This window comes from Pseudophryne corroboree, chromosome 2 (assembly GCF_028390025.1).
Source record: "Pseudophryne corroboree isolate aPseCor3 chromosome 2, aPseCor3.hap2, whole genome shotgun sequence".
Classification (NCBI taxonomy): Eukaryota; Metazoa; Chordata; class Amphibia; order Anura; family Myobatrachidae; genus Pseudophryne; species Pseudophryne corroboree.
The window spans coordinates 25,100,230-25,107,262 of NC_086445.1; positions in this window are offsets into that span (position 1 = coordinate 25,100,230).

Below are 7,033 nucleotides of genomic sequence, written 5' to 3' on the forward strand. Positions count from 1 at the left end.
ACAGTGACTCAGTCACATACCATATCTGTGTGCACTGCTCAGGCTCAGGCCAGTGTGCTGCATCATCTATTATCTATATATAATATTATATATATCTGTCTGACTGCTCAGCTCACACAGCTTATAATTGTGGGGGAGACTGGGGAGCACTACTGCAGTGCCAGTTATAGGTTATAGCAGGAGCCAGGAGTACATAATATATTATATAGTGAGTGACCACCAGACACACAGTGCAGTTTATTTAATATATCCGTTCTCTGCCTGAAAAAAGCGATACACACAGTGACTCAGTCAGTCACATACCATATCTGTGTGCACTGCTCAGGCTCAGGCCAGTGTGCTGCATCATCTATATATATATTATATATCTGTCTGACTGCTCAGCTCACACAGCTTATAATTGTGGGGGAGACTGGGGAGCACTACTGCAGTGCCAGTTATAGGTTATAGCAGGAGCCAGGAGTACATAATATTATATTAAAATTAAACAGTGCATACTTTTGCTGCAGGAGTGCCACTGCCAGTGTGACTAGTGACCAGTGACCTGACCACCAGTATATAATATTAGTAAGTATACTATCTCTTTATCAACCAGTCTATATTAGCAGCAGACACAGTACAGTGCGGTAGTTCACGGCTGTGGCTACCTCTGTGTCGGCACTCGGCAGCCCGTCCATAATTGTATATACCACCTAACCGTGGTTTTTTTTTCTTTCTTTATACATACATACTAGTTACGAGTATACTATCTCTTTATCAACCAGTCTATATATTAGCAGCAGACACAGTACAGTGCAGTAGTTCACGGCTGTGGCTACCTCTGTGTCGGCACTCGGCAGCCCGTCCATAATTGTATATACCACCTAACCGTGGTTTTTTTTTCTTTCTTTATACATACATACTAGTTACGAGTATACTATCTCTTTATCAACCAGTCTATATATTAGCAGCAGACACAGTACAGTGCGGTAGTTCACGGCTGTGGCTACCTCTGTGTCGGCACTCGGCAGCCCGTCCATAATTGTATATACCACCTAACCGTGGTTTTTTTTTCTTTCTTTATACATACATACTAGTTACGAGTATACTATCTCTTTATCAACCAGTCTATATATTAGCAGCAGACACAGTACAGTGCGGTAGTTCACGGCTGTGGCTACCTCTGTGTCGGCACTCGGCAGCCCGTCCATAATTGTATATACCACCTAACCGTGGTTTTTTTTTCTTTCTTTATACATACATACTAGTTACGAGTATACTATCTCTTTATCAACCAGTCTATATATTAGCAGCAGACACAGTACAGTGCGGTAGTTCACGGCTGTGGCTACCTCTGTGTCGGCACTCGGCAGCCCGTCCATAATTGTATATACCACCTAACCGTGGTTTTTTTTTCTTTCTTTATACATACATACTAGTTACGAGTATACTATCTCTTTATCAACCAGTCTATATATTAGCAGCAGACACAGTACAGTGCGGTAGTTCACGGCTGTGGCTACCTCTGTGTCGGCACTCGGCAGCCCGTCCATAATTGTATATACCACCTAACCGTGGTTTTTTTTTCTTTCTTTATACATACATACTAGTTACGAGTATACTATCTCTTTATCAACCAGTCTATATATTAGCAGCAGACACAGTACAGTGCGGTAGTTCACGGCTGTGGCTACCTCTGTGTCGGCACTCGGCAGCCCGTCCATAATTGTATATACCACCTAACCGTGGTTTTTTTTTCTTTCTTTATACATACATACTAGTTACGAGTATACTATCTCTTTATCAACCAGTCTATATATTAGCAGCAGACACAGTACAGTGCGGTAGTTCACGGCTGTGGCTACCTCTGTGTCGGCACTCGGCAGCCCGTCCATAATTGTATACTAGTATCCAATCCATCCATCTCCATTGTTTACCTGAGGTGCCTTTTAGTTGTGCCTATTAAAATATGGAGAACAAAAATGTTGAGGTTCCAAAATTAGGGAAAGATCAAGATCCACTTCCACCTCGTGCTGAAGCTGCTGCCACTAGTCATGGCCGAGACGATGAAATGCCAGCAACGTCGTCTGCCAAGGCCGATGCCCAATGGCATAGTACAGAGCATGTCAAAACCAAAACACCAAATATCAGTAAAAAAAAGGACTCCAAAACCTAAAATAAAATTGTCGGAGGAGAAGCGTAAACTTGCCAATATGCCATTTACCACACGGAGTGGCAAGGAACGGCTGAGGCCCTGGCCTATGTTCATGGCTAGTGGTTCAGCTTCACATGAGGATGGAAGCACTCAGCCTCTCGCTAGAAAACTGAAAAGACTCAAGCTGGCAAAAGCACCGCAAAGAACTGTGCGTTCTTTGAAATCCCAAATCCACAAGGAGAGTCCAATTGTGTCGGTTGCGATGCCTGACCTTCCCAACACTGGACGTGAAGAGCATGCGCCTTCCACCATTTGCACGCCCCCTGCAAGTGCTGGAAGGAGCACCCGCAGTCCAGTTCCTGATAGTCAGATTGAAGATGTCAGTGTTGAAGTACACCAGGATGAGGAGGATATGGGTGTTGCTGGCGCTGGGGAGGAAATTGACCAGGAGGATTCTGATGGTGAGGTGGTTTGTTTAAGTCAGGCACCCGGGGAGACACCTGTTGTCCGTGGGAGGAATATGGCCGTTGACATGCCAGGTGAAAATACCAAAAAAATCAGCTCTTCGGTGTGGAGGTATTTCACCAGAAATGCGGACAACAGGTGTCAAGCCGTGTGTTCCCTTTGTCAAGCTGTAATAAGTAGGGGTAAGGACGTTAACCACCTCGGAACATCCTCCCTTATACGTCACCTGCAGCGCATTCATAATAAGTCAGTGACAAGTTCAAAAACTTTGGGTGACAGCGGAAGCAGTCCACTGACCAGTAAATCCCTTCCTCTTGTAACCAAGCTCACGCAAACCACCCCACCAACTCCCTCAGTGTCAATTTCCTCCTTCCCCAGGAATGCCAATAGTCCTGCAGGCCATGTCACTGGCAAGTCTGACGAGTCCTCTCCTGCCTGGGATTCCTCCGATGCATCCTTGCGTGTAACGCCTACTGCTGCTGGCGCTGCTGTTGTTGCCGCTGGGAGTCGATGGTCATCCCAGAGGGGAAGTCGTAAGCCCACTTGTACTACTTCCAGTAAGCAATTGACTGTTCAACAGTCCTTTGCGAGGAAGATGAAATATCACAGCAGTCATCCTACTGCAAAGCGGATAACTGAGTCCTTGACAACTATGTTGGTGTTAGACGTGCGTCCGGTATCCGCCGTTAGTTCACAGGGAACTAGACAATTTATTGAGGCAGTGTGCCCCCGTTACCAAATACCATCTAGGTTCCACTTCTCTAGGCAGGCGATACCGAGAATGTACACGGACGTCAGAAAAAGACTCACCAGTCTCCTAAAAAATGCAGTTGTACCCAATGTCCACTTAACCACGGACATGTGGACAAGTGGAGCAGGGCAGGGTCAGGACTATATGACTGTGACAGCCCACTGGGTAGATGTATGGACTCCCGCCGCAAGAACAGCAGCGGCGGCACCAGTAGCAGCATCTCGCAAACGCCAACTCTTTCCTAGGCAGGCTACGCTTTGTATCACCGCTTTCCAGAATACGCACACAGCTGAAAACCTCTTACGGCAACTGAGGAAGATCATCGCGGAATGGCTTACCCCAATTGGACTCTCCTGTGGATTTGTGGCATCGGACAACGCCAGCAATATTGTGTGTGCATTAAATATGGGCAAATTCCAGCACGTCCCATGTTTTGCACATACCTTGAATTTGGTGGTGCAGAATTTTTTAAAAAACGACAGGGGCGTGCAAGAGATGCTGTCGGTGGCCAGAAAAATTGCGGGACACTTTCGGCGTACAGGCACCACGTACAGAAGACTGGAGCACCACCAAAAACTACTGAACCTGCCCTGCCATCATCTGAAGCAAGAAGTGGTAACGAGGTGGAATTCAACCCTCTATATGCTTCAGAGGTTGGAGGAGCAGCAAAAGGCCATTCAAGCCTATACAATTGAGCACGATATAGGAGATGGAATGCACCTGTCTCAAGTGCAGTGGAGAATGATTTCAACGTTGTGCAAGGTTCTGATGCCCTTTGAACTTGCCACACGTGAAGTCAGTTCAGACACTGCCAGCCTGAGTCAGGTCATTCCCCTCATCAGGCTTTTGCAGAAGAAGCTGGAGGCATTGAAGAAGGAGCTAAAAGGGAGCGATTCCGCTAGGCATGTGGGACTTGTGGATGCAGCCCTTAATTCGCTTAACAAGGATTCACGGGTGGTCAATCTGTTGAAATCAGAGCACTACATTTTGGCCACCGTGCTCGATCCTAGATTTAAAGCCTACCTTGGATCTCTCTTTCCGGCAGACACAGGTCTGCTGGGGTTGAAAGACCTGCTGGTGACAAAATTGTCAAGTCAAGCGGAACGCGACCTGTCAACATCTCCTCCTTCACATTCTCCCGCAACTGGGGGTGCGAGGAAAAGGCTCAGAATTCCGAGCCCACCCGCTGGCGGTGATGCAGGGCAGTCTGGAGCGACTGCTGATGCTGACATCTGGTCCGGACTGAAGGACCTGACAACGATTACGGACATGTCGTCTACTGTCACTGCATATGATTCTCTCAACATTGATAGAATGGTGGAGGATTATATGAGTGACCGCATCCAAGTAGGCACGTCACACAGTCCGTACTTATACTGGCAGGAAAAAGAGGCAATTTGGAGGCCCTTGCACAAACTGGCTTTATTCTACCTAAGTTGCCCTCCCACAAGTGTGTACTCCGAAAGAGTGTTTAGTGCCGCCGCTCACCTTGTCAGCAATCGGCGTACGAGGTTACATCCAGAAAATGTGGAGAAGATGATGTTCATTAAAATGAATTATAATCAATTCCTCCGCGGAGACATTGACCAGCAGCAATTGCCTCCACAAAGTACACAGGGAGCTGAGATGGTGGATTCCAGTGGGGACGAATTGATAATCTGTGAGGAGGGGGATGTACACGGTGATATATCGGAGGGTGAAGATGAGGTGGACATCTTGCCTCTGTAGAGCCAGTTTGTGCAAGGAGAGATTAATTGCTTCTTTTTTGGGGGGGGTCCAAACCAACCCGTCATATCAGTCACAGTCGTGTGGCAGACCCTGTCACTGAAATGATGGGTTGGTTAAAGTGTGCATGTCCTGTTTTGTTTATACAACATAAGGGTGGGTGGGAGGGCCCAAGGACAATTCCATCTTGCACCTCTTTTTTCTTTTCTTTTTCTTTGCATCATGTGCTGATTGGGGAGGTTTTTTTTGGAAGGGACATCCTGCGTGACACTGCAGTGCCACTCCTAGATGGGCCCGGTGTTTGTGTCGGCCACTAGGGTCGCTAATCTTACTCACACAGTCAGCTACCTCATTGCGCCTCTTTTTTTCTTTGCGTCATGTGCTGTTTGGGGAGGGTTTTTTGGAAGGGACATCCTGCGTGACACTGCAGTGCCACTCCTAGATGGGCCCGGTGTTTGTGTCGGCCACTAGGGTCGCTAATCTTACTCACACAGCTACCTCATTGCGCCTCTTTTTTTCTTTGCGTCATGTGCTGTTTGGGGAGGGTTTTTTGGAAGGGACATCCTGCGTGACACTGCAGTGCCACTCCTAGATGGGCCCGGTGTTTGTGTCGGCCACTAGGGTCGCTAATCTTACTCACACAGCTACCTCATTGCGCCTCTTTTTTTCTTTGCGTCATGTGCTGTTTGGGGAGGGTTTTTTGGAAGGGACATCCTGCGTGACACTGCAGTGCCACTCCTAGATGGGCCCGGTGTTTGTGTCGGCCACTAGGGTCGCTAATCTTACTCACACAGCTACCTCATTGCGCCTCTTTTTTTCTTTGCGTCATGTGCTGTTTGGGGAGGGTTTTTTGGAAGGGCCATCCTGCGTGACACTGCAGTGCCACTCCTAGATGGGCCCGGTGTTTGTGTCGGCCACTAGGGTCGCTAATCTTACTCACACAGCTACCTCATTGCGCCTCTTTTTTTCTTTGCGTCATGTGCTGTTTGGGGAGGGTTTTTTGGAAGGGCCATCCTGCGTGACACTGCAGTGCCACTCCTAGATGGGCCCGGTGTTTGTGTCGGCCACTAGGGTCGCTAATCTTACTCACACAGCTACCTCATTGCGCCTCTTTTTTTCTTTGCGTCATGTGCTGTTTGGGGAGGGTTTTTTGGAAGGGACATCCTGCGTGACACTGCAGTGCCACTCCTAGATGGGCCCGGTGTTTGTGTCGGCCACTAGGGTCGCTTATCTTACTCACACAGCGACCTCGGTGCAAATTTTAGGACTAAAAATAATATTGTGAGGTGTGAGGTATTCAGAATAGACTGAAAATGAGTGTAAATTATGGTTTTTGAGGTTAATAATACTTTGGGATCAAAATGACCCCCAAATTCTATGATTTAAGCTGTTTTTTAGTGTTTTTTGAAAAAAACACCCGAATCCAAAACACACCCGAATCCGACAAAAAAAATTCGGTGAGGTTTTGCCAAAACGCGGTCGAACCCAAAACACGGCCGCGGAACCGAACCCAAAACCAAAACACAAAACCCGAAAAATTTCAGGCGCTCATCTCTACTATCCATATGTGGGTACATTCCGGGGGTTCTGAAACATCTTATCTAACTGAAAATTACAACTTGAGTCCTTGTCTATAACAAACTGAAAATAAGAATTTACTTACCGATAATTCTATTTCTCGGAGTCCGTAGTGGATGCTGGGGTTCCTGAAAGGACCATGGGGAATAGCGGCTCCGCAGGAGACAGGGCACAAAAAGTAAAGCTTTAGGATCAGGTGGTGTGCACTGGCTCCTCCCCCTATGACCCTCCTCCAAGCCTCAGTTAGGATACTGTGCCCGGACGAGCGTACACAATAAGGAAGGATTTTGAATCCCGGGTAAGACTCATACCAGCCACACCAATCACACTGTACAACCTGTGATCTGAACCCAGTTAACAGTATGATAACAGCGGAGCCT